The sequence below is a fragment of the Eulemur rufifrons genome, chromosome 27, assembly GCF_041146395.1.
Source record: "Eulemur rufifrons isolate Redbay chromosome 27, OSU_ERuf_1, whole genome shotgun sequence".
Classification (NCBI taxonomy): Eukaryota; Metazoa; Chordata; class Mammalia; order Primates; family Lemuridae; genus Eulemur; species Eulemur rufifrons.
The window spans coordinates 24266538-24288775 of NC_091009.1; the positions used below are offsets into that span (position 1 = coordinate 24266538).

Here is a 22238-nt window from a genome sequence, read left to right on the forward strand (position 1 = left end):
GAAAGCTAGATGTCCTTCACTGCGCTATACAGAGCTGGGCACTTTGTATTCCTCATTGCTTTAGTGCTCCTTGAAAGAATAGGATTGCACTGGTTTCCTTCTTCAGTCTGTTGACATTGAATGTTGCCCAATTTTCATGCCTCTCAAGAGAAGCTCATAAAATTAAAGGCCCTACAGAGATGGGAAAACCTTAGGGAACCTCTGTAGATGTGGGGAGAAAAGCAATTAAAAGATTTCTATCTTTTCTATGGACCCAGTTATTCCTGGCCCTAGTATAATTTCAGGGAGTATGTCACAACCAGTCCTATTATGGCAGAGTGAGGAACTGAGTCTTAGAGAAATGGACAGACGTATTTTTCCTACTGTGTTAAATAACCAGATTCCAGAGTGGCTGTCAACTGAAATGGAGAATACAGAGGGAAGAGTAGGATGGGAAGGAGGATACATGAGGGGTTCAGATTTGGAATTGTTAAGTTTGAGATGCCAAGTAGAGATGTTTCCAGGGTTCTTTAATCTGATCTACCAGTCTATTTGCATATCATTGCATCCACATCTGCTGTTTTAATTAATATAGATGTTTAATATATTTTAGCTGGTAGGCCCGCTTTCTTTTTTGCTGTTCTTTTAAAAAGTATCTTAATTATTCATACGCTATTATCCTTGTATTGAAATTTTAAAATCATTTTAAGTGCTCTAAAATCTCTTGAGAGTTTGCTTGGAACCATTTTTAGCACATACAGCAATTTGGGAAGAATTAACATTTTAATAATATTGGGTTTTATAATTAATGATTTATTTCTCCATTTATTCAGGAATTTTTAAACATTTCCTGTGATGTAGGCTTGATAAATTTCTCCATAAATGTTTTGCACATTTTTGTTAGGTTTATTCCTAGATGTTTTACACTGTTTGTTGCTACTGTGAGTAGTCTTTTTTTCCCTTATTAAATTTTCTAATTGATTATTGCTTCTTAAAATAATGCTATTGATTTCTGTGTGTAGATTTTATAACCAGCAAGTTCCTGAACCCTCCTATAAGCTCTAATAATTTTTCTCATGACTCTCTTGTATTTTTCTTTTTTTTTTTTTGAGACAGAGTCTCACTCTGTTGCCCAGGCTAGAGTGAGTGCCGTGGCGTCAGCCTAGCTCACAGCAACCTCAAACTCCCGAGCTCAAGCGATCCTCCTGTCTCAGCCTCCCGAGTAGCTGGGACTACAGGCATGCACCACCATGCCCGGCTAATTTTTTTCTCTATATATTTTTAGCTGTCCATATAATTTCTTTCTATTTTTAGTAGAGATGGGGTCTCGCTCTTGCTCAGGCTGGTCTCGAACTCCTGAGCTCAAACGATCCGCCCACCTCGGCCTCCCAGAGTGCTAGGATTACAGGCGTGAGCCACCGCGCCCGGCCTCTTGTATTTTTCTATATACGTAACTATTTACACTTAGAATTTTAACTCTTACTTTCTAATTAATATCACTCTTTGTTCTTATTGACTTTTAGGACATTCAGTAAAATATATTTTTTTCTCTTTAGATGTTTTTGTTAGACACTATTGCTGAAGGATGAAAACTTTAAATCTTAAGCAGATATATTCTTAACATTTGCTGCTTAAATATGCTGTTTTTTGTCTTCTGCCTGATAGCACGTACCATAGTGCCATATGCTTGCTTTGTAACAACTGGCAGGAACATTTGTACCCCCATAATAAGCTGAAAAAAAAAAAAAAAAAAAAAGAAAGAAAGTTTCCTTTCACAAAGTCTTAAAGACATAATGTTCTTGCCAGTATAATATTTGACAGTAGTGGTCATATTAGGCTTTTTCCCTTGTTTCTGACTTTAATGGGAAAGCTTTTGAAGTTTTACCATTGAGAGTAATATTTGCGCTAGGTTTCTGATAAATATCCTTCACAGGTTAAAGCAATGCTTTTCTAATCTTGGTTTATCTTTATTTATTTTAATAGGTTTAAGAGGCACAAGTTGAATTCCATTTTATATATATATATATATATATATATACACACACATACATATATATTGTATTGTGGGGGAGTCTGGGCTTTTGGTGTACCCATCACCCAAGAAGTATACATTGTACCATAGGTAATTTTTCATCCTTCACCCTCTCCTACCCTCCCTTATTGTGAGTCTCCATTGTCCATTATACCACTCTGTATGCCCTTGTGTAGCCATAGTTTAGCTCCAGCATATAAGTGAGAACATATGGCATTTATTTTTCTGTTCCTGGGTTACTTTGCTTAGGATAATGGCCTCCAGTACCATCCAAGTTGCTGCAAAAGACTAATTCTTTCTTTCTTACTGCTGAGTAGCACTCCATGGTATATGTACACCACATTTTCTTAATCCGCTTATGAGTTGATGAGCACTTAGATTGATTCCATATGACTGTGATTGTGAACTGTAGCTCGATAAACATATAGGTTCAGGTATCTTTTTGATATAATGATTTCTTTTCCTCTGGGTAGGTACCCAGTAATGGGATTGCAGGATTGAATGGTAGATTTACTTTTAGTTCTCTGAGAAATCTCCATTACTGATCTCCATAGAGGTTGTACTAATTTACATTGCCAACAACAGTGTATAAAAAAAAGTGTTCCCTTTTCTCACAATTGCAAAAATATGGAACCAACCTAAGTGCCCACCAGTAGATGAGTGGGTAAAGAGAATGTGGTATTTTTATTTACATACACACTTCCCCCCCATGGAATGCTACTCAGCCATCAAAAAGAATGAAATAATGTCTTTAGCAGCAACTTGGATGGAACCTGGGAATGTCTAAAAGTGAAAGTAAAGGGATACCAAGCTGCTTGACTGGTAGTTAGGGAATAATTATTATATAATCCTCAGGTCAGGCAGAGCAATAGTATACAGAGTGCATGGAAGGGCTAGCTTTAATCATCACCGTTGTCATCATAGCTAACATTTATTAAGCATCTACTGTGGTCCAGGCACTATGTAAAGTAATTTACATGTATTATCTTGCTTAATCCTTAAAATAACTCTATGAGATATGCAGAATGTATTGTTCCTATTCCGTAAGTATGGGAGTAAACTCAAAGAGAGTAAGTAAATTGCCTAGGGCTACCCAGATAATAAGTGGCAGAGCTGGCAGCAGAATCCAAAGGCCAGAGTTGAAGTGAAGATGATTATGTACCCTCAAGCCTAATGATCTCACCTTTATGAAGTGTATTGGTGCTGAGTAGGGAGAGAAAAATACAGCTATAGAGGGAAGAATATATAAGTATCATTGAGGGCCAGGGAGATATCAGAAAGGGTCACACTATAATGGACTAGTTCTCATCTCTCTCTGTCAAGGATCTTCAGCTTGACAATAGGTATTGAGAAAGAAGAGGAACTAAGATTTGAGACTTGACGTGTCCACTAATAAGGCATGACTAGTAGGATGCTGAGGCCAGGATAAGAATGTCAGTGAAAAGCTACCTGACTAACAGAGGCCACGGCTGTGACAGAGATGTGAGTGTATTTAAAATAGGCTGTGTGTGAGGGTTGGGTGACACTGCTCACAGTGGGAAAAAAGGAGCTGAGAATCTTAGCTGGGAGAGCACCTTGTGCTTCTTCATTCCATTTCTGGTGCTGGGGAGCCCAAAGTGTTCTTGGGTACAGAGAAATCCATCAGATCTAAATCAAGTCTTGGATTTTGCACAGCACAGAAAGAGTCTTAGGAGGAAGGTGAGGGAAAAGAGGTACAACACTGGATCTTTTCATTGCATTAACATAGATAACACCAGTGACTTCTACTTCCAGATAGGAGAGAATGACTAGAACTGAACTTGCCCTCTTACTGTAAACAACTAGAAAACCAGACAAAATCTATGAAACTACTCCTTTCAGATATTAGACAATGGGCAATGCAGTTCTATGACCCCTCTAAGAATGGAAACAAATGAAATAAGCCCTGTGATAGTATCAGTTTTCTGCCTAGAGGCATTTTCTAGACAATACAGCCCCAAGAAGAGCATAGTATCACTTAATTGAGGAGATAGAAATTTGAATTTGGAGAGGCTGAGTGGCTAGAATGTGCTAAGTAGAGAAAATGCTCAGGATCTGCATAGAGGTCCTCTTGCATCTACAGCTCAGTACTATATGTAGAGCGAAACTGGGTAAGTCAGGCAAAGAATTACCAGGTAGCTGTAAGCTGAATATTCCCAGAGGCAATACAGGGCTGGTAGAAGTTTGAATTCTGACCAGCCAGAGTGGAGGACTCTTGTTGAGTATCAAGGGCATTCCAAAATGAGTCACAGCTTAGTTATAGGATTAAATAAGCCCTAAAGTCTACTTGATAGTTTTAATAAAGCCCAAAAAAGGATAAAAAAAATGTAAATAAATTACCTTCCTGATAGAACATAGTCCAACACTCATTAAAGAAGACAACGAAATTCATCATTCAACAACATAAAAGAAACAATGCCCAGTATCCAATCCCAAATCACCAGGCATGCATAAAAGAATGATGAAATTTTATTTGTATCATGCATTTTTTTTCAACTAAAGCTGATCTGTAACATACTTTTGGACCCATATTTATCCTGGATCCATCAACTACCTGAGATGGAGAATGACAGTAAGGATCTACATGGGAATTCACCTGTCATGTGCTTTGCCCCACAATCTAGGCTAAATTTCCAAATAAAAAATATCTGTCTTAAAGGATTGGGGGGAAAGTAAGCCCTCAAACATAGCTTCCATTCCATCTGGAGATAATGTTTTCCAACGTCTGTCTTTGTTACATAAAATGTATTTATTAGCAAGAGAATTAGCATCTATGAGTTACAAGGCTTAGCTGCAGCATTTTGTGTACACTGTGAACATTTAGGAATCAAATGAACAATTTCTGATAAATGAGACATTTTTTTCTTCTTTTTTTTTTATCTTGTTATCATTGCCCTAGAACCCAACAATTAGTTTGCAGCACAATGTTCTCAAAAGACTAGGAGCTTTGAGTTTGAATAGGTTGTTAGCAGACTTAGATCTAGATTTGATACTGCTTCTATTCTTAAAGACTGTGTGACCTTGGAAAGCTATCTAAACTTTTTGAGCTCGGTTGCTGGTACAAAATGGGATAATGATAAACTGTTTTGCAATATTATCATAAGGACTAAATTAATGAACTGTCCTATGAAAAATACCTGTTCCAGTCTTTGCACATAACAGCTCTGCATTGAGAGACTATAGGGACATTTGCTTAGCTGTTGACAAATGGAGATTGTCTATTTCAAAGATGGCTTTAATATTACTTCTCATCCCACATGCTCTTTTTAAAATGAACCTTTGACACACATTCCATGCTCTTGAATCTGGGCAACCTTGTGATAATGGCAGAAGTGACATAAGATTTCTAAGGCTAAGTCATAAAAGGTCATACAGCTTCTGCCTGATCCATTTGGGACACCTGCTCTTAGAACCCAGTGACCATCCTGTGAAGAAAGTCAAGCACATGTGTGGACCATGTGTAGGTGTTCCAGCTTTCAGCTTCAGGTGAGGTTTGAGCTGACAGCATGGGTCAGCCATCAGTTACGTGAGTGAACAAGCCTATAACTGATACCAGTCCAGTCTCCCCAGTCTTTGAGTCTTTCCAGCTGAGGCTCCAGATACCAAGAAGCAGAGACAAGCTGTCTCTGCTGTGCCTTTTCCAAATTCCTGATGCAGAGAACCTGTGAACCTAATAAAATAGTAGTTATTTTACACCACAAAGGATAAGATGATTTGTTCTGGAGCCATCAAAACTAGAATTGTCTCTACCTCCTTTGACTATTGTTGTCCAATTGTCTTGCTCCCTCCACAGGAGTAGAATTTGGGCACCAAAGCTGTAGCCCAAACCCTTAAGGTTACCATCCGTGTTAAGGTTACCGTCTGTGTGCCCTGGCAGCTACCACTTACTTTGTGTGCAGTTAATCCTCACAACAGCACCAGAAACTATCTTCCTCCTCCTTTCTTCTCTTCTCCCTTCCCTTCTTCTGTTAATATTTTGCTGAGTTGAGAGGAAGAACTTGGTGGTAGCCTCTTACCACCAACACTGTTCTTGAAGAGACATGAGAGGGGGTCCTGAAGCTGCATAGTGTCCCTTGGCCCTGCAGTGCCTTCATTTCTCCACTCCTAAGCTGCCCTTAGATCCCCCACATCCTCACTGCCTTAGCTGTGCTTCCATGCTGAGGGGCGGAGAGGGCATTCTAGGGTCATACTTAGCCGTGAAGGCAGCTATTATGCTGTCGAGATGAAGGAAGCCTCCTCCAGCACCATCCTCTTCATGCCGTAGGCATGTGAGAGCTGGGCTGAGTTGGTATTCCTTAACAAAGAACTCATGAGGCTCTCTGGAATGTGCTGTTTCAGCCCATGCCTGCCCTGGCACCTCTGGTTAGCAGGTTCTCGAATTGCCCTCTCCTGAAGAGGGTGCATGCATGTGTGCTGGTTTGGAGCTTCAAAAATCCCACCATCTGTGGCCTTTTTACACAGCAGGGGAGACGCTAGGCTAATGGGTGGGCAGAGTTCAAGAGCACTTCACGTGGAACACCTGATATTCTGGAATAGAGGGGTGAGCACGTTTAGCACAGAGACCTGCACTGGGAAAGGGAGACCCAGTTGTGGCTGCAGCCCTTCCTGTGGCAACACTGGCGAAGCTCGTCCTGTTGGCCTCAACTTCTGACTTGCCCTGCTCACCTAACAAGGGTTGTGGAGAGAAGGCTTGAGAAGCAACATGGAAGGCCAGGGATGGGGATCCCGCTCAGATCTCTTACATAAATGGGGACACATTCCATAAACTCTGTCTCCTGTAACCCAGCCGGAGATGGTATTTGCTATGATCAAGGGGGAAAGTAGTTTTGAATAGATCAGTCCCCAGCTCAGAAACCTCCAGTTACTCCCTGTTTCCCAAACTCCTGATCCTGGAGTTTAATGTGATGTTGAGTCTGCTTCAACCATCTTGCCAGACTACAACCTGCTGGTAATCTTATACTCAGCAACTAGTAATACAATTTTGGATGAGGCCTTTCTGGGCCTGCACTTCATTTCTTGTAAGATAAAGGGGTTAACCTAGATGAGCTTGAGATTTTGAGAGCTAAAAGGAATCTTAGATTCTACCTTCTTCCACTCCCTTCTTTGCTCCCATAGTGCCTGACGCTCTGCTAGGAAGAGAGTACTCTTGGCAGGTGCATCGTTAGGTTCACCAGGAAAATCAGAGCAGGCCTCTCTGCCCCTTGGCAGGCATAAACTTAAAATTTCCCTTTTTGGAAGCTCTCCATGGGTTCAAGAAAGTTCTCTTGGCCATTCCTGCCTTTCATGGGAAATAAGTGATGCTGCTCTCTTCGTGAACCTTCCAAGACAAGTCTTCAAAGCCTAACTCAATAGACGTGCCCTCAAGTCCCTTCTCCCACCTTCCAGGACAGGGCAAGTGGCCTACGGCATTTGGTTTTCTCGGCAGACAGTCAACTGGCTTCAGGGAATCTGTGAGTAAGAAGGGGATGCTCTTATCGGTTTGTAGATATTTGTTTTGAGCAAAGTAAAAAGGAACATTCTTTAATCCTGTCTCTAACTATTGAAAATATCCAGGCAAACTTTTTTGATCTTAGGCTCAAATTTCTGGGTGGTCAACTTGGTTTCCTCCAAAGGTCTGGCCTTATGCATTAACAGAGCAGGCATCCACCCTCATGGTGTGATTTCTGGAGTGCCTATAAGGCCTCAGGCTCCTATATTTAGTCCCTTTTTCTGTGGGAACAAGCTCCCAGATGCTTGAAATTCCTTTAAGAGGGGTAAAGCCTTTCATTAGAAAAAGTATTAAATGTGTAGTTGCTGGTGTGAACAGTGACCTATTGACCTGTGTGTGCTCTAAACCAGTGCTTCTCAGACCTTAACGTGCATACAGATCACCTGGGGATCTTGTTAACATGCAGATTTTAATACAGTAGGCCTGGGGTAGGGCTCGTGGCTCCGCATTTCTTACAAGCTCCCGGGGAAGGCTCTAAGCCGGGGCTTCTCAACTGAGAGTTCATCCAGATTATCCATGATGCCATGAAAAAGTTTAGATGCAAGATCTTCGTTATAGACCTGTAACGTTGAGCACCTCCAGAGGAAACATCAGGCGTGAATGTTTTTTTTTAAAAAACTCCACCCAAGATCCTTACGTGCTTCCCAGGGTAAGAATCATTCCCGAGATTAGTTTCTCTTGATGGGACGTTCTAGCCAAGAGATGGGGGTAAGGGGGGACTGTCTAGGGTTCACTGTAAAGGCTTGAGCAGAGAGAAGTTAGGATTCTAGGGTGAAAATGTGTCCAAGTGAGTGATTCATTCACAAGGCCGAGACAGAGCTGGAGACAGAGGAAGAAGCCGCTAGGCAAATGACCTTGCCTCCCGGCCTCCATCTGTGTTGTGTCGCTTTAATGTCTCATCCTGATCGGCTTTCTCATCACCTCACCCTTCAGGTAAGCTGCTCCAGAGATCAGCGGGGGAAATAGGACTGGGAGGGGGAGCGGTTAGGGGTTGGGGGAGTGAGCGGTAGAAATCTTCCCTTAATGCTCATCCAAAAAGTAAAGAGTGGAACATTCGAGTTCCTTTCCGGGGGTGTCTCTGGCTCTCCTGAAATGATGGGAGTGGAGATTATCCCAGGCAGGCTCTGGTTTGTGAGCGCTATGTAAACCATTCCTCCCAGCAAATTTCTCTAAAGAGTGGTTGATACTATGCTAAGAATGAGTTCAATGAAAATTGTGTTCTCCAGCTAAATGTGGAAAATAGGGTTTTAGATGGCAGCTGCCCAAAGGTTTTGGAAGTCTTGTTCTATAACAAGCTCACCTGAGAACTCAAGATTCAGTAAGAAGAACGTTTGAGAGGGTCTTGATGATGGAGGTGAAGTGACAAAGAAAAGCTAAAGATGATTCTAGAATGTCAACCTCCTTGCCTGGGGCGTGAGATCACCTGCCAGCCAGGTGGCATATTGGATTAATAGTAAGCTAATTGCCTGAATTTTTTAAAGCTTGTGAAATTATTCTTTGAGAATAAATGAGCTCTCCAACTGCAGTTCAAGTACTTGCAGGTGGAATGAATCGCTGCAGGGAGAAAGCACTAAGGGTAAAAGTGGATTATAGCCGCGCCCAGCGCCCTTGCCTATGTGTGAAAGCGTCACGGGCACTCCCAGCTGAGTCGGAGGCTCTGCTACAGAAAGGCGGCCGGTGAGTGGGGAGGGCAGGGGACCCCGAATAGCAAATGAGCCTGCTGAGACTGGGCTTCTCTCTCCATGGTGATAGCGGAGCAGCTTTGAACTCTCTGGCTAAACTATATTCTCCATACCCTTACCTGCTCTACGCTTTATGTTTAGTTCCTAGCTTAAAGAAGGAGAATATGGTGAAGGCCACATCCTTAAAAACTGACAGACACCTGGACTTGCCCCTTCTCCTCAGGTGCTCCCTGTAGCCATGGCCACAATGCCCACACCTTTGGTGAAGCCATTGGACACTGGAGTGTGGGGGGAATGTTATTTGGAGGAAAATCAACTTTGCTTAGAAGCCTGCAGCCCATAATGAGGGGTCTGAGAAAGCCTGGGTTCATGTCTATTTCTTTTAAAATCTCTTTAAAAACTATATGAGAGAATCGATGTTTTAGTCGCCTTTCTGCAGTTTCTACCCCTCCGACTGTGGTTCCTTCCCCTGGCTGTCAGTGAGTGTTTTTGCCGGTGACTGGTGATGTCTCCGGCCTGGGCTGTGGATTGTTTGAAGGTGGATAAAGCTTTAGCTGATGCTCTTGCAAGAAGACTTCCAGAACTTTCCCGCACCAGTACCATTACCCTCCTTCATCACTAAACGTCTATATTCAGGTGATGTCAAGTTAAAATGAATAGAGCCTTTTCAAGAGAAAGAAACTGCAAAGTGTAGGCGGACATTTTCATTATCAGCTAAAAATCTATTGTTGAATTACCACTTCCTACCCCAAGGGTTGTCTTGATGCTAAAGCCAGGGCTGAGGACAGTTGTCCAATTCCCTGTACCCATCTATGTACGGGCTGAATACAAGGTGCAACTTGCACCTTCATGAACCACCCCCAGGTGGGTGATGCACTGGGTCATCACTGGTTGTGACTGCTAGCTACCGCTTGCCAGCCGGCTCTCCAGATCTTCCAGACATAAACTCTGCCACATCCCTTAAAATTCTGTTATCAGGAGATGTTCACATAGTTATCATGGATACAGGTTGGCTCTGTAGATCCAGCTTTTGTGAGGCTGTGCCTCTGGTTCTAGATTATCCAGGTCCCTTTCCTTTTCAATTGTTTTTTTTATTTTTGACCATACTGGAATTAGACACTGATCATTTATCCCTTCTCTTGGACTACCTGAATTATCTGAAGCAATTTGTTCTCTGAGTCTTGGTTTCCTCATTTGTAAGTTGAGGGGATCCCTCTTCTGTTTTTGTTATTTTGTGAAATGAAATATAAATTTTGTCATTATGATTTGATAAATTGGGATTGGGAGGAAGAATCCATTAATATACTGTAATAAACAAGGTTTGTGAATTTTAAGTTAATGAAGTTAATCGGTGAATTCCAAATTTAAAGGCTCTTTTCCTCTGATAATTGATCATTTGCTGAATTGTTCCTGCTTAACGTAGAATTATAGATGTCAGGGGCAGAGTGTTTCTGGAATAACATGATTTTTGACCCTTTGTTATTTAATATGTGTTATAAAAATCATCAAGATAGTCAAAGACATTGTGTCAATACGTAAGACTTTGGTCTCATGTTTTTGGCTTAGATAAACCCTTTTACTGCTGGGGATATTAAATGTCACCTGATTGAAAGTCATCAGTCTCCTAGAAGAAGAATTCACAAGATGCGGAAGAGAACTGGGCAGAATTTAGGGAAGGATATTGGTCAGAAAGACAGGACTAACAATGGATCCATTTGGCAAGAAAGATGTGAGCCAGGGCCGTGGCAGGACCTGAGAGGTCTCCCAAATGTGTTTTTCTGACACAGGGCTAGAAGCAGTCATAGCTTTTTCAGCTCTTAAAGTTCAATATTTCTCTGGTGAGTTGTACTCAGGCTGGGTCTGGGCTCTGTGTAGTGCCCCGTCCCTGGGGAGGAGCACCCTTGCCCACCCAGGAGCCTTTGCTCTTCCTGCAGGACAGAGTCCCCTGGGGGATTTGAGGTCCATCAGAATCTCTGACACTGCTGAGCTCAGCAGAGTTGGCTCTCGTGGCAAGCTCTAGCCCTCTCTGTCATCTGTCTTAGTGGCCAGGCCTTGAGGAGCAGTTCTAGCAACAAGGACTTTGTTGCCAATCTGGAGCCACCTTCCAAACCCAGCTTTCTATTATTTTGTGCTTATTATGCTCCTTTAAGCCACAGAGGCCCTGCCAGCTAGGTGTTATCTCTGTTTGACAGAAAAGGAAACTGAGACTCAAAAAGCAGCAAAAGTTCTCATGGCCAGTAAGTATTATAGCAGAGCTGGAAGTCGAATCCAGCTCTGTCCCGCTCCAAAGCCTTTGTTCTTTTCATCACAGCTGCCCAACATTACCTTGGAAAAATGAACATTTCAGTGGTTTTCAATATGGCTTTTTCATTGGCTTTATAGTCATGCCTGATTTCCACCGGCAAAGCTACCCCGTGATGGCAATGTCAGAACTGGGGAAACAATAGAAGACCTGGGTCCCAGAAGAGAGGACACGTCACTCACATAAGATGTGGTTGTGAAACCTAATTCTTTTAAGCATAAACAGATGGCATAGTTGTGCCTAGAATTTATAAATTGCCTTTGGCTGTGTGGGTCTTTTTAATGAGCTATCTAAGAAATTCTAACATCTTCTCTTGATGAGTGAGGCTAGTGTTAGTTCATGAAAGAAAGGGAACCATGAAATGATTTTAACGTGAGACCTGCAGAATGTCTATAGCTGTAGAAGCACTTATTGCTTCCCTCGGGCCAAGCATGGTTGCCTAGACACTATTTAAACAGCGCATCCTTATCTTTGGTGAGGTGAGTAGGGGCTCTAAGAGTGAAATTCCCTTTCTACAAGGGTTCTGTTTATTTTCTGGTTCACAAAGGATAAGGAGCTCTTTAAGAATTGTTTCCTCAGCAATTTGTGGGCTAGAATCATTAAAATAGAGAAGTTTAGATTATAAATTAAAATGTATTTGTTCACAAAGGGCAGAAAAATAATAAATAAATAATAAAAAAAGAACGAGCATTTACTGTCCTGGCCAAATAAATCCTGCATGTGCAGCCCATGTTCATTGAGGGACCCCGTGTGCTCAGCACGACTCGGGGGCTCTGCGGGAGTTGCCTGGCCTGCCCCTCTCCAGCCCTCTCTCACCACCTCCCCATGCTCCCCATGTTCCTAGCTCCAAACACCTGAGCTGCTTTGAGCTCTTGAACTTGCCAAGCCATGCCTTCCCTCTGGGCATTTGCCAGTGGTGTTCCTTCAGCCTGGAAACCCCCTTCTCCACCGTTTCCTCTGCTGCCTTTTTCTCCTCCCTCGCACATACCTCCCTTCCAGATTCTTCCTTCACCTCCAGCAGGGAGAAAGCCCTGCTCCCTACCTTGCTTCCTCCCATCCCTCTAATTTGTAATGGTATCTTTGTCTGTTACTGACTTACTATTTCTCCTCGTTCAGCTAGTCTTTAAGATGTGTGAGGGTAAAGACCAAGTCTGATTCGTTCACCAGAATATACTTAGCAGTTAGCATGATTCCTGGCACGTGATGGGCAGGCACACAATAAATAGAGTCACGCACCGCATAACAGCATTTCGGTCAATGACAGACTGCGTATATGATGGTGATCACAAAGGATTATAGTACCGTATTTTTATTGTACCTGTTCTGTGTTTAGGTATGTTTAGATACCCAAACACTTACCACTTGTTACAACTGCTACAATATTCAGTACAGTATCGTGCTGCACAGGTTTATAGCCTAGGAGTCATAGGCTACACCATGTAGCCTAAGTGTGTAGTAGACTATCCCGTGTAGGTTTGTGTGAGTACGCTCTGTGGTGTTCACACGATGAGGATATCACTTCACGATGTATTTCTTAGAATGTATCCCTGTATCATTAAGCAATGCATGACTGTATTTATTGATGTTTATCATCAACTGATGAAACTGAAGGTCAGAGAGTTAATGTAACTTCTCAGAGTTATCTGGTGAATGGCAGAGCTAGGACTCTAATCTAGTTCTTGACTCCTGAGTCCAGTGTTCACTTAGCTTTACAGTGCTGTGTGACTTTTGAGAACATAGCTTTCTTTTTTTTTTTTTTTTTTTTTTATTATTTAAGACCTTTATTAACAGGTGCTTGCAGTTTGTTGACTTTTTTGAAAAAATCAAGTTGTAAACTTTTATTACAAATTAAAAATGAAGTTCTTAAAAATCTCAACTTGACCAGATATGAAACAATTTAAAAACCTTTAAAGGCGCATTGAGAAAAACCAGGCTTTTTTAAAAAACACGTTTGTTATTACCAAAAAAGACATCTTTAGGTAAAAATAATAAAAACCCCATGCTGCATAGATAATGCAGATAGTTCTAGTTATCTGGTCAACGGGCAAAAAGCAAGCACTTAAGGTCTTCAGCTCCAATCTTGTTCATTTCTTATTGCTGGAATTTCATATTCATTTCTTCTTGTTGGATGACTAAACCGGACGATGGTGGAGATGGTAAGCCGGCATTTACTCAGCCCCGCCCTGCTCAGCCTCGGGAGCGGAGGAATTCTCAGCTGGTGGATCGGCTGCTTTTGTGTCTTTGCCGTCTTGTGGTTTAGGGTTTTCTGGGCGTCTGCGTCGGTAATTGAAGTTACGGCGGTACCGACGTTGAGGCGGCTGCTGACCTTGGGTCTCATCTCCTTGATTCTCTTTATCCTCTTCATTGCCGTCCTCTCTGGGCTGTCTTTGGCGAGGAGGGCCCCTGCGGAATCGTGGTCTATAACCCCGATACATATTCTGTCTTACTGGTGGTCTACCTTGTTCTCCTGCACCCTGGTTGTCAGCACCCTCCATCACTTCTCCCTGTACAGGAGGGTTCGAATACTGTGGTCGACGCCCATAGGGTCTCCGCATGTAGTAAGGTGGGAACCTTCGCCTGAGGTAGGGCCGGCGTTGTTGGGCCTGGCCTTCAGGAGCACTCTCCGATCCCTCATTCTTTTCCCCACTCTCACTATTCTGGTAACTCTGCTGGTAATTGCGTGGAGGACCCCTGCGAGGTGGATAGCGTCTATAATGGTTACGGTCTGCTGCATATTTACTGCCTTGAACTGGAATTCCACCAGGGCCTGTAACATTTGCTGCCTCCGCACCCTTTTCTCCTTCAACAACATCAAACTCCACAGTTTCTCCATCTCCTACACTGCGAAGGTACTTCCTGGGGTTATTCTTCTTTATGGCAGTCTGGTGTACAAATACATCTTCTTTGGTGTCATTCCTGTTGATGAAACCATATCCGTTTCTTACATTGAACCATTTTACTGTCCCCAAAACCTTCGTTGCGATGACCTTCTTGTCCCCGCCGGCAGGCGCCGCCGATGTTTGGCCGCCCGGGCCACCGCTCCCTGCGCCGCTGCCCGTGGTGCCGGGCTTGGTGTCGGCAGCGCTGAGGGCGGGGGCGGCGGGGGGGGGCGGTGGGCGGCTGCTGGGTTTCGGCCTCGCTGCTCATGGTTGCGGTGGTGGTGACTGGGGCCGGCTGCGGCAGCTGCGGCTCCTCCCGATATGTGATGGTAACTAGGCCGGCGGCGGCGGTGGGGCTGCACAGGGCTCTCTGGGGTCCGCTCTCCGCTCCCGCTACCGATCGAACTCGAGAACATAGCTTTCTTGCCACACTTTTGAGTTGATGGAAACAGTTTCTTTTTACTCTTATGTCTTAGCTCAAGATTCGAGAAAGTTAAAGAATGAAGTGCCTGGACACATTGGACCAAGAACACTTTGAGGGAGAAGATAGCATGTCCTCTGTTCACTAGGAGCTTCTGGGCTCAGGAGTCACAGCTGTCTGAAGGCTGGCAGTGCAGTGACCAGAGAAAGAGCAGGCTTGACTCCTGTTTTTCTGTGTCCCAGAGCAGACAGCACACGGCTTTGTCTTCTGGAGATACACAGGCCAAGAAGACTGATACAGATTGAACAGCCCTTTAGGTGAACAAGAAGGTTGATCTGGCAAGCAGTAGGAGGCAGCTGCCTACTCTCTTGATGGGTCTTCAATGACTTTTTTTGTGCATGAAAGGAGAGGTACTGAGCATGGCTGTTGGAGGCCAGGAGGCTCTAAAGAAATGGAAGAAAGATCTGGAACAAGCTCTAGAAAGTGGGCTTTCGATCTCCCCCAGGATGCTGACAAGCAAAGCTCACTTACCCTTTCCTCTGATGAAAGGCTTTCACTCATGGTGAATCCTGCTGTTAGAAGTAGCATTGTTCTGCCTCTTGGCTTGCTGTTGGGACTGTTGTGTCAGGCCTAAACGGGTGTTCCGAAGTCCCTCCAGAGATTCTGCTTTGCCAAGGTCGACCTAGCAGAGCTTTGGGAGGAGAGAGAGGTCTGCCCGTCTCCAGACCCCCTTTGGATTCAGCAGCCAATCTCTGGGTTCTGCATTTAACACGGATCCAAATGCTTTTAGATAGAAAAAGTTATTTGCTTTACTCTTTCCTGCTGGCATCTTTCCCAGATTGTACTCTCTTTCCCCCTTCTGTGAAGTTTTCCTTGACTTCTCTTCCGTTTTTGAAAGACTTTCTTCCTGAGACAGGCACTGAAACAAATGTTTTGCTTTCCTTCTCACATGTGTTCAGCTTCCTTCCCAGCTACGTGGAATGCTCCCCAGGGCAGACTCCAGGTCTCACACAACATGCTGTTCCTTCTAGTCCCACAGTGCTCCCAGGTTCTCCATAGAGACTTAGACTTAAATCCTAGACGGTGACAGCAGGAAGGGACTTGGTGGTCATCTTGTCAAGGAGTTTCTACCTGGGCTCTGTGGCCAAGTGTGGGGGAGGAGTGGGGCAGATGGAGCTCCCTTTCCCTCCAACCTAAGCAGCTATTCTTTGTTTACATATTGAACTTCATCTAAAATAATGTTGCTTGATTGAAAGGCTCATGGCTTAACTAGTAGTTCAAATCCTCCAGGGAGCCCATGGTGATCTAAATGAATCCACATAGAAATTCTTCATCTAAATGGAGATATTGAGCTTTGAATGGGCACCCTATTGTCTTTAATTCTATCTGAATTATATATATATATAATAGAATATTTATAGAATTCTGTACAAATAATGTATATTTTAATATGGGCACATAATACAGGCATATGTATATACACAGGTGTGTATACTTATAAGGCCAGGTTCCAATGCTCACATCTTTAAAGAAGTTGATATCCTTCCATCTGAAAGTAATTTTGCATTGCCTTTTAGCAGGCTACTTAAACTTATTTTTTCTCTCGGAGTTATTTCACTCTGCCTTGAATTGTTATTAGTTGTATACATTTCTCTGACTTGCTGTACTCTGTTTAAAATTTAAGATGCTTAATTGTTTATATTTGTAACCTCTATAACACCTAATAATGTGCTCTGTGCATGTAATTAAGGAATCAGTATTTTATCTGAGAAGAATCACAAAGTAGAAAAAGTTGACTAGGAAGCCCAGTTGATAAGAATATAGGATGTTAATAAGAAGCCAAAATTTCATACTTGGGCTTCATAAGGACCTAGTTATTTTTTCATATAGAAAAATGTCACATGACCAAAGATTGTACCCTGGCCAACCGTCTCACAGATGTATGCCATTATTCACAAGGTGGGGCAGAGATGGTACTGATGGCTTAATGCGAATTAATTTCCATCACTGGAAAAACAACTTTAGCTGTAGGGCTTATTATAGAAGGCTAAGAATGTCAGTGTTACAACGGACTGTATGTGGGTGGGATGCCTGGAGTCCACTCGTGTACTAATGATCTAGGACAGGGGTAGTTAACATGGACTGTTGAGTCTTGACAGAATTCAGCTTAAATGCATATTAAGTTGAATTAAGACAAGAGTCAGGAAAAGCAGCCACATGACCAACCAGCTAACAAGAGAAACATGAGCATTAGCAGATTTGTATGGTTCGTTGCTCCAAATTCTCTGTGTCAAATCATTTTCTAAGTTGTAAAGTGATAGGAAGGAGAAACAGTGTGTTGAGTAATGTAATCCAACAAACATTTATTGGATGCCTACTATCTGTAAGGTAACGTGAGTAGGTTCATAAGATATGACCTCTGCTTTTCAAGAACCTACAACTCTCTCTGATAGTCCTGCCTTACAAATACTTTACCACAGTGGTGGGCATTGTCAACATTTAATGTACTTAGAGTTGAGATTGCCGAGAAATTAACTGTTATTCATCCTAAAGTGCATTTGCCTTCCAGGATCTGGCCAGCCTTTCTGTCTCCCACTCTTCATCCCTGGTCTGCGCACTTAGAACTTGGGGAATGGTTACATTTTATCTAGGTTTGCTTGTGGGAATTTTGGTCATGGGAATTTTCTAAGATGCTAAAAATCTTAGAAAACAAAACAAAACAGAAAAAGGGGTGACAAGTTTATGTGTTACAAGAACTACTGCATGGAAAACTTAATTTAGGTTCCTGTGAAAAGTGTTAGAAGATGAAATTTAAATGTGAGTATATTGTAATTTCCTTATAGCCACTAATGATCATAATGAAACTTCACTTCTAACCAGTGATTGAATTACAGTGAGAATAACATGACCCTAACTAATGGAAGCATTCAATGTGCTTCTTTGCTGTGGACCTCATTTGCTCTTTAGCCATGACATAAACAATAGGTCATTGTAGTTTTTGGATTGGGTGTTCCTCTGCACATAAATAAGATTTTTGTCATCTTGCTTTTAAATCTAGTGCTTATTTCATATGAAGATACCGAGGGGCAGGAATATCTTCTGACTTCCCCATGAACAATATGGAAAGAACTTGCCTTTCTTATTGACACTGCCTTTGCCCTCCTTCAATAATCCAAAAGACTGTAATTTTTAAATTTGTGAGAAAATTGGACATTTGTTGGTTAATTGGCAATATTTGCATGCTACAATTAGCCTCATTATGCTTCAATTATATTAATTAAACTCTTGTCCTGGAGAGTAGGCATTGACTCATTTTCCTTCCCTGCATCTCTCCAAATGTGCATCTGGAAGCTGCTTCCCTGTGGTTTTGTGAGCACATGGGGCAGGGTCTACTTTTTTTTTTTTTTTTTAATCCTTATATCCCCAGCACAGTTTGAGCATATAATATATATTTAATGTTTGTTGAATTGAATCATATAGAGGCATAGTTTGGGAAATCCATGATGGTAAATCCAGTGGCTTCTAAACTTGTTTGTTCTCCAAGTACAACAAATGCCAGCCCACACAAATGCTTTGCAAATCCTCCCATTCCCATCCATTTTACTGCATTAATAAAATAAAATAATAATCTACATGTTAGGTGAGCAATAGGAGAAAGGAAGAAACCTATTCGAATGCCAGTTTTATGCCAGGCACAGTGTTAGAAACTTTCACATACATTTTCTTATGTTTTCACCAAAGTTCTTTTTCCCTTAGCCCAGCAGGTGGTTTTTAACAGAAGCTAGCTGAAGCAAAAAATCCGTACGGGCATCAGACACCGCTGAAGGGGATTGATAAACATGGATCAAGACAGAAGTCCTTTGTGGTCTTATCATTAAGTCAGCATCTGTTGGAAAAACTTTTACTAGTTGATATACTGACAGCAAGCCATACCAAATTACCAAATCCTTCTTATTTCTTACTCACTCAGGGTAAATTGCTATTCCCCTGGACAAGGCAGCTGAGTTTCTGAAGCAGGGCTGTATGTGAGGTAGAAGTGAAGGCCAGTTGCCTCCCTAGGGTGTCTATGCTTTAAAAAGAGATGAACTTGGTGACACTCTAATAAATGTGTCCCTAAAACAAAATGTGATTACAAATAGCAAAGAGATGCCTTCAATCCCCGACAGGAAATGAATATTAACGCTGTGCTCCTTCATGCACAAACATGTGCTAAATGAATAAGATCCTGTGGCTCTCTGGTAAACACTCTCTGTCATTTGGTTATTTTTAATTGGCCTTGGCCTCCTTAGGCTTACCTTAATGTCCATGTAAGGGCACTTTATCTTCGGCATGGTGAGTGTTGGGAGATTTGATTTCAAAGAGGAAGAAATTCCAACCCCAAAACTTACTGGTAACAGATAGTAGAGTTACAGAATAGAAAAATCAGCATTCAGCAAGAATGGAGGAGCATAAACGTTTGTCAAATAGATTGGTCCTTCCACCTTCTAAAGAGGTAAGCATATTAGTGGCTTTTTAAAAACAAATTATACAACAGGATGCTCCCGGGGGTCGAATTCCTGAAGGTGATTGTTCAGCATATGGAGAACCAAGCACTGTTAGTTAGGACTGGAGTATAAACACCTAGATGGTGCAGGCAAAAGACCAGGGACAGGGACTTGGTGTTTTCTTTAAATACCATGCACACTCTGGAGAGGATTAAGAAATACGTGAAGTGCTGGACGCAGTGGCTTATGCCTGTCAGTGCTGCCAGCACTTTGAGAGAGGTGGGAGGATCACTTGAGGCCATTAATGGTCTATCAGAAAGGTCTGGTGGTCTAAAATGCCACTCCCATATTTCTTGGAAGCACATTAACTCAACCTAAGAAGAAGCAGAGCTATACACGAGCCAGTTGATCCAATGTAATATCCATCCCTTTTTCTTGTTCCTTCTAAGAGCTTTCCCTGCCTTCTGCAGGTCTGGTGATGGGTCCATATTAGATGACTTTGAGTGTTTTGCAGGCACATTCTGTATTTGCTTCACTTATGGCATTTTGGGGGGAAAACTACTTTCTCATTAATTTTGGCTTATTGATTTCTTAATACACATAATGAATGAGGGACTGTGGGTGGTGGGACATCCATCTCCTGATGGGAAATGATGACTCCTTAGAGTTCTGGCAGACTACCAGGGTCATCAACCTCATCATCCTCAGGGGGTTTTCACCCTGTTTTCCTTAAGCCTCAGCTGTTTTGTCAACTGAAATCTGAAAATAGTAACACTATACAGCAGTGATGTGAGTAATAATCATGCCATGCCTTGATTACAGGATCCAGCCCTATGCTCAACACCCAGTAGCCACTCGGTAAATGCTAGTTGAGTTTGAATTCTCCCAGCATTGCTGGCTCATCACCTCATTAAATCATTGTACCTTTGGCCAGCATAGAATGGTTATTTTTCATCTTGTCCATTTGTTAGCTCAGTCCCTCACCATCTGTGTTCCCTGTCTATCTGCCAACCTAGAAAAACCCTCTTTGTGTCTCTAAATGAAGAGTTTGTTTTTTTTATATAACACTTTTTATATTTTGTGTTTTATTAAAGTGGAGTGCTGTCGAGTATTATTAGTTCAGGGAAATAATTTAGTGTCTTGTTAGAATAATTAAGACCTTACGTGATCTGTAGGTGAGCTTCCATAGCCATGGTAGGGGAAGAAAGCAACGTGCTTTTGTGCTCTGGTGCTGTTTTTGGCTGACAGAGCAAATGGGGAATCCAGAGCTGGTGAGGGCAAAGCCAAATTTACAGGTATGTCAGATTTACTGAGCAGGTGCATGCTGGGTCGGCGTCCGTCCCCAGAGCTTATAGTAAGTGGAATTAGAGCACTCAATGGGTATTCCTTTGGGGAAATTTTTTCAAAGAAGGAGCTCATGTTATGCCCAATTTAAAACATGCTTATCAGACATTTTCAGGATTCTCTCACATTGTGTCATCATCATATATTTCTTTTCTGTTTTTTGTGGGGCGGGGGGGAGGAGTAGATAGAGTTTTGCTCTGTTGCCCAGGCTGGAGTGCAGTGGTGTGATAGTAGCTAACTGCAGCCTCAAACTCCTGGGCTCAAGCAGTTCTGCTTCAGCCTCATGTGTAGCTGGGACTACAGGCATGCCCTGCTATTTTCTTATTTTTTGTTAGAGATGGGGTCTTGCAGCAACCCAGGCTGGTCTTGAACTCCCAGGCTCAAGCTATCCTCTCACCTCAGCCTTCCAAAGTGCTGACAGCACTTACAGGCATCAGCCACTGCACCCAGCCCTTCTATATATCTCTTAATCCTTTCCAGAGTGTGCAGGGGATTTAAAGAAAACACCAAGTCCCTGTCCCTGGTCTTTTACCTGCACCCTCTAGGTATTTATATTGCAGTAGTATTTATAATCCATTAGAGCCATTTGTACTTCATAGGTTCGTTGGTCCCTAGAAAAGAAGACAGAGCCTTGATATATACAGGGGAAAACTCTATTAGTGGATAGTTTTCCCTGTATTAAAATAAGAGATTGTAGAAACCTTGAGGTACAATATGTTAGCAGCTGCTATTCCCACCTAGATTCAAGATTCTGGACCCTCATGGCCCTATTACCTTTTCCCATGTCCCAACTCCTGTAAAGTTGTCGCAGTAGGTGGCTGAGAAAAACATGTAAATTTCTTAAGTGGTCTTAAGCACTTCTACATTTAATCTAGCTGTGTAGGAGTAAAAGTAACCATTTCACAATTAATTATTATTTTTCCCAGTCTGACTCATATTCTAAAATTCAGCCTTTACTGTTCAGTGAGCAAAATAAATTTCCCATTCCCTGATGGCTCTTTACAGTGTAGAGGATCCCAGAAGCCTGGGGCCGGAAGGAACTAGCTGAGAACTTGTAGTCTACTGGGTCTTACAGGGGGGCTTGAAGGCTGGTCTCTTACGGTATTAATATGATGTTGAGCCACCATGGCTTCCTTTTATTATAGAAGCGGACCAGTAGAAATGACAAATAAAGCATGGAACTGAGATGAGAGTATCTACTTTGGAAGAGGATGAGCCGTAAGCTAATGATTCTCTTAAATGCGTAAATGGAATGTAACAGGAAACAACCCCATGTGTTGTCCATTACTGACTGACCATTTTTCGGGGTCCAGGTTTCCAGTTGAATTTTAAGTCGCAGGGACAGATTTTTGCAGACACTAATGCTCTCTTTTGCCTGATTTCCTTCTGTCTACTGGCCCACCTTTGCAGGACAGCTGGCCTGGTGTCTGTGTGCGGGGAGAAAGGCAAAAGGGCCACACGGGGTTCAAATCCATGAGTGTGACCTTGTTAGAGAAGCGTGCTTACCAGGGGTGTGAACTGTGGCATCATTCCTCCTGATGGTTTTGGTGAGCTTGTGATTTGCTGGAGTTCTGTTGTTTTAACCATAGCAAAGAGGCAATTAAGAAAC

General features: G+C 42.5%; 1 protein-coding gene and 1 pseudogene across 2 annotated transcripts in view; one reads left to right on the forward strand and one right to left on the reverse strand.

The window, feature by feature from the left end:
- The window catches only part of KCNH1 (potassium voltage-gated channel subfamily H member 1), a 311923-nt gene that overhangs the window by 168133 nt on the left and 121552 nt on the right, over positions 1–22238 (forward strand). The gene's annotated exons all lie outside the window — the stretch shown is intronic.
- Positions 13605–14757, reverse strand: LOC138375637 (Y-box-binding protein 1 pseudogene; annotated as a pseudogene).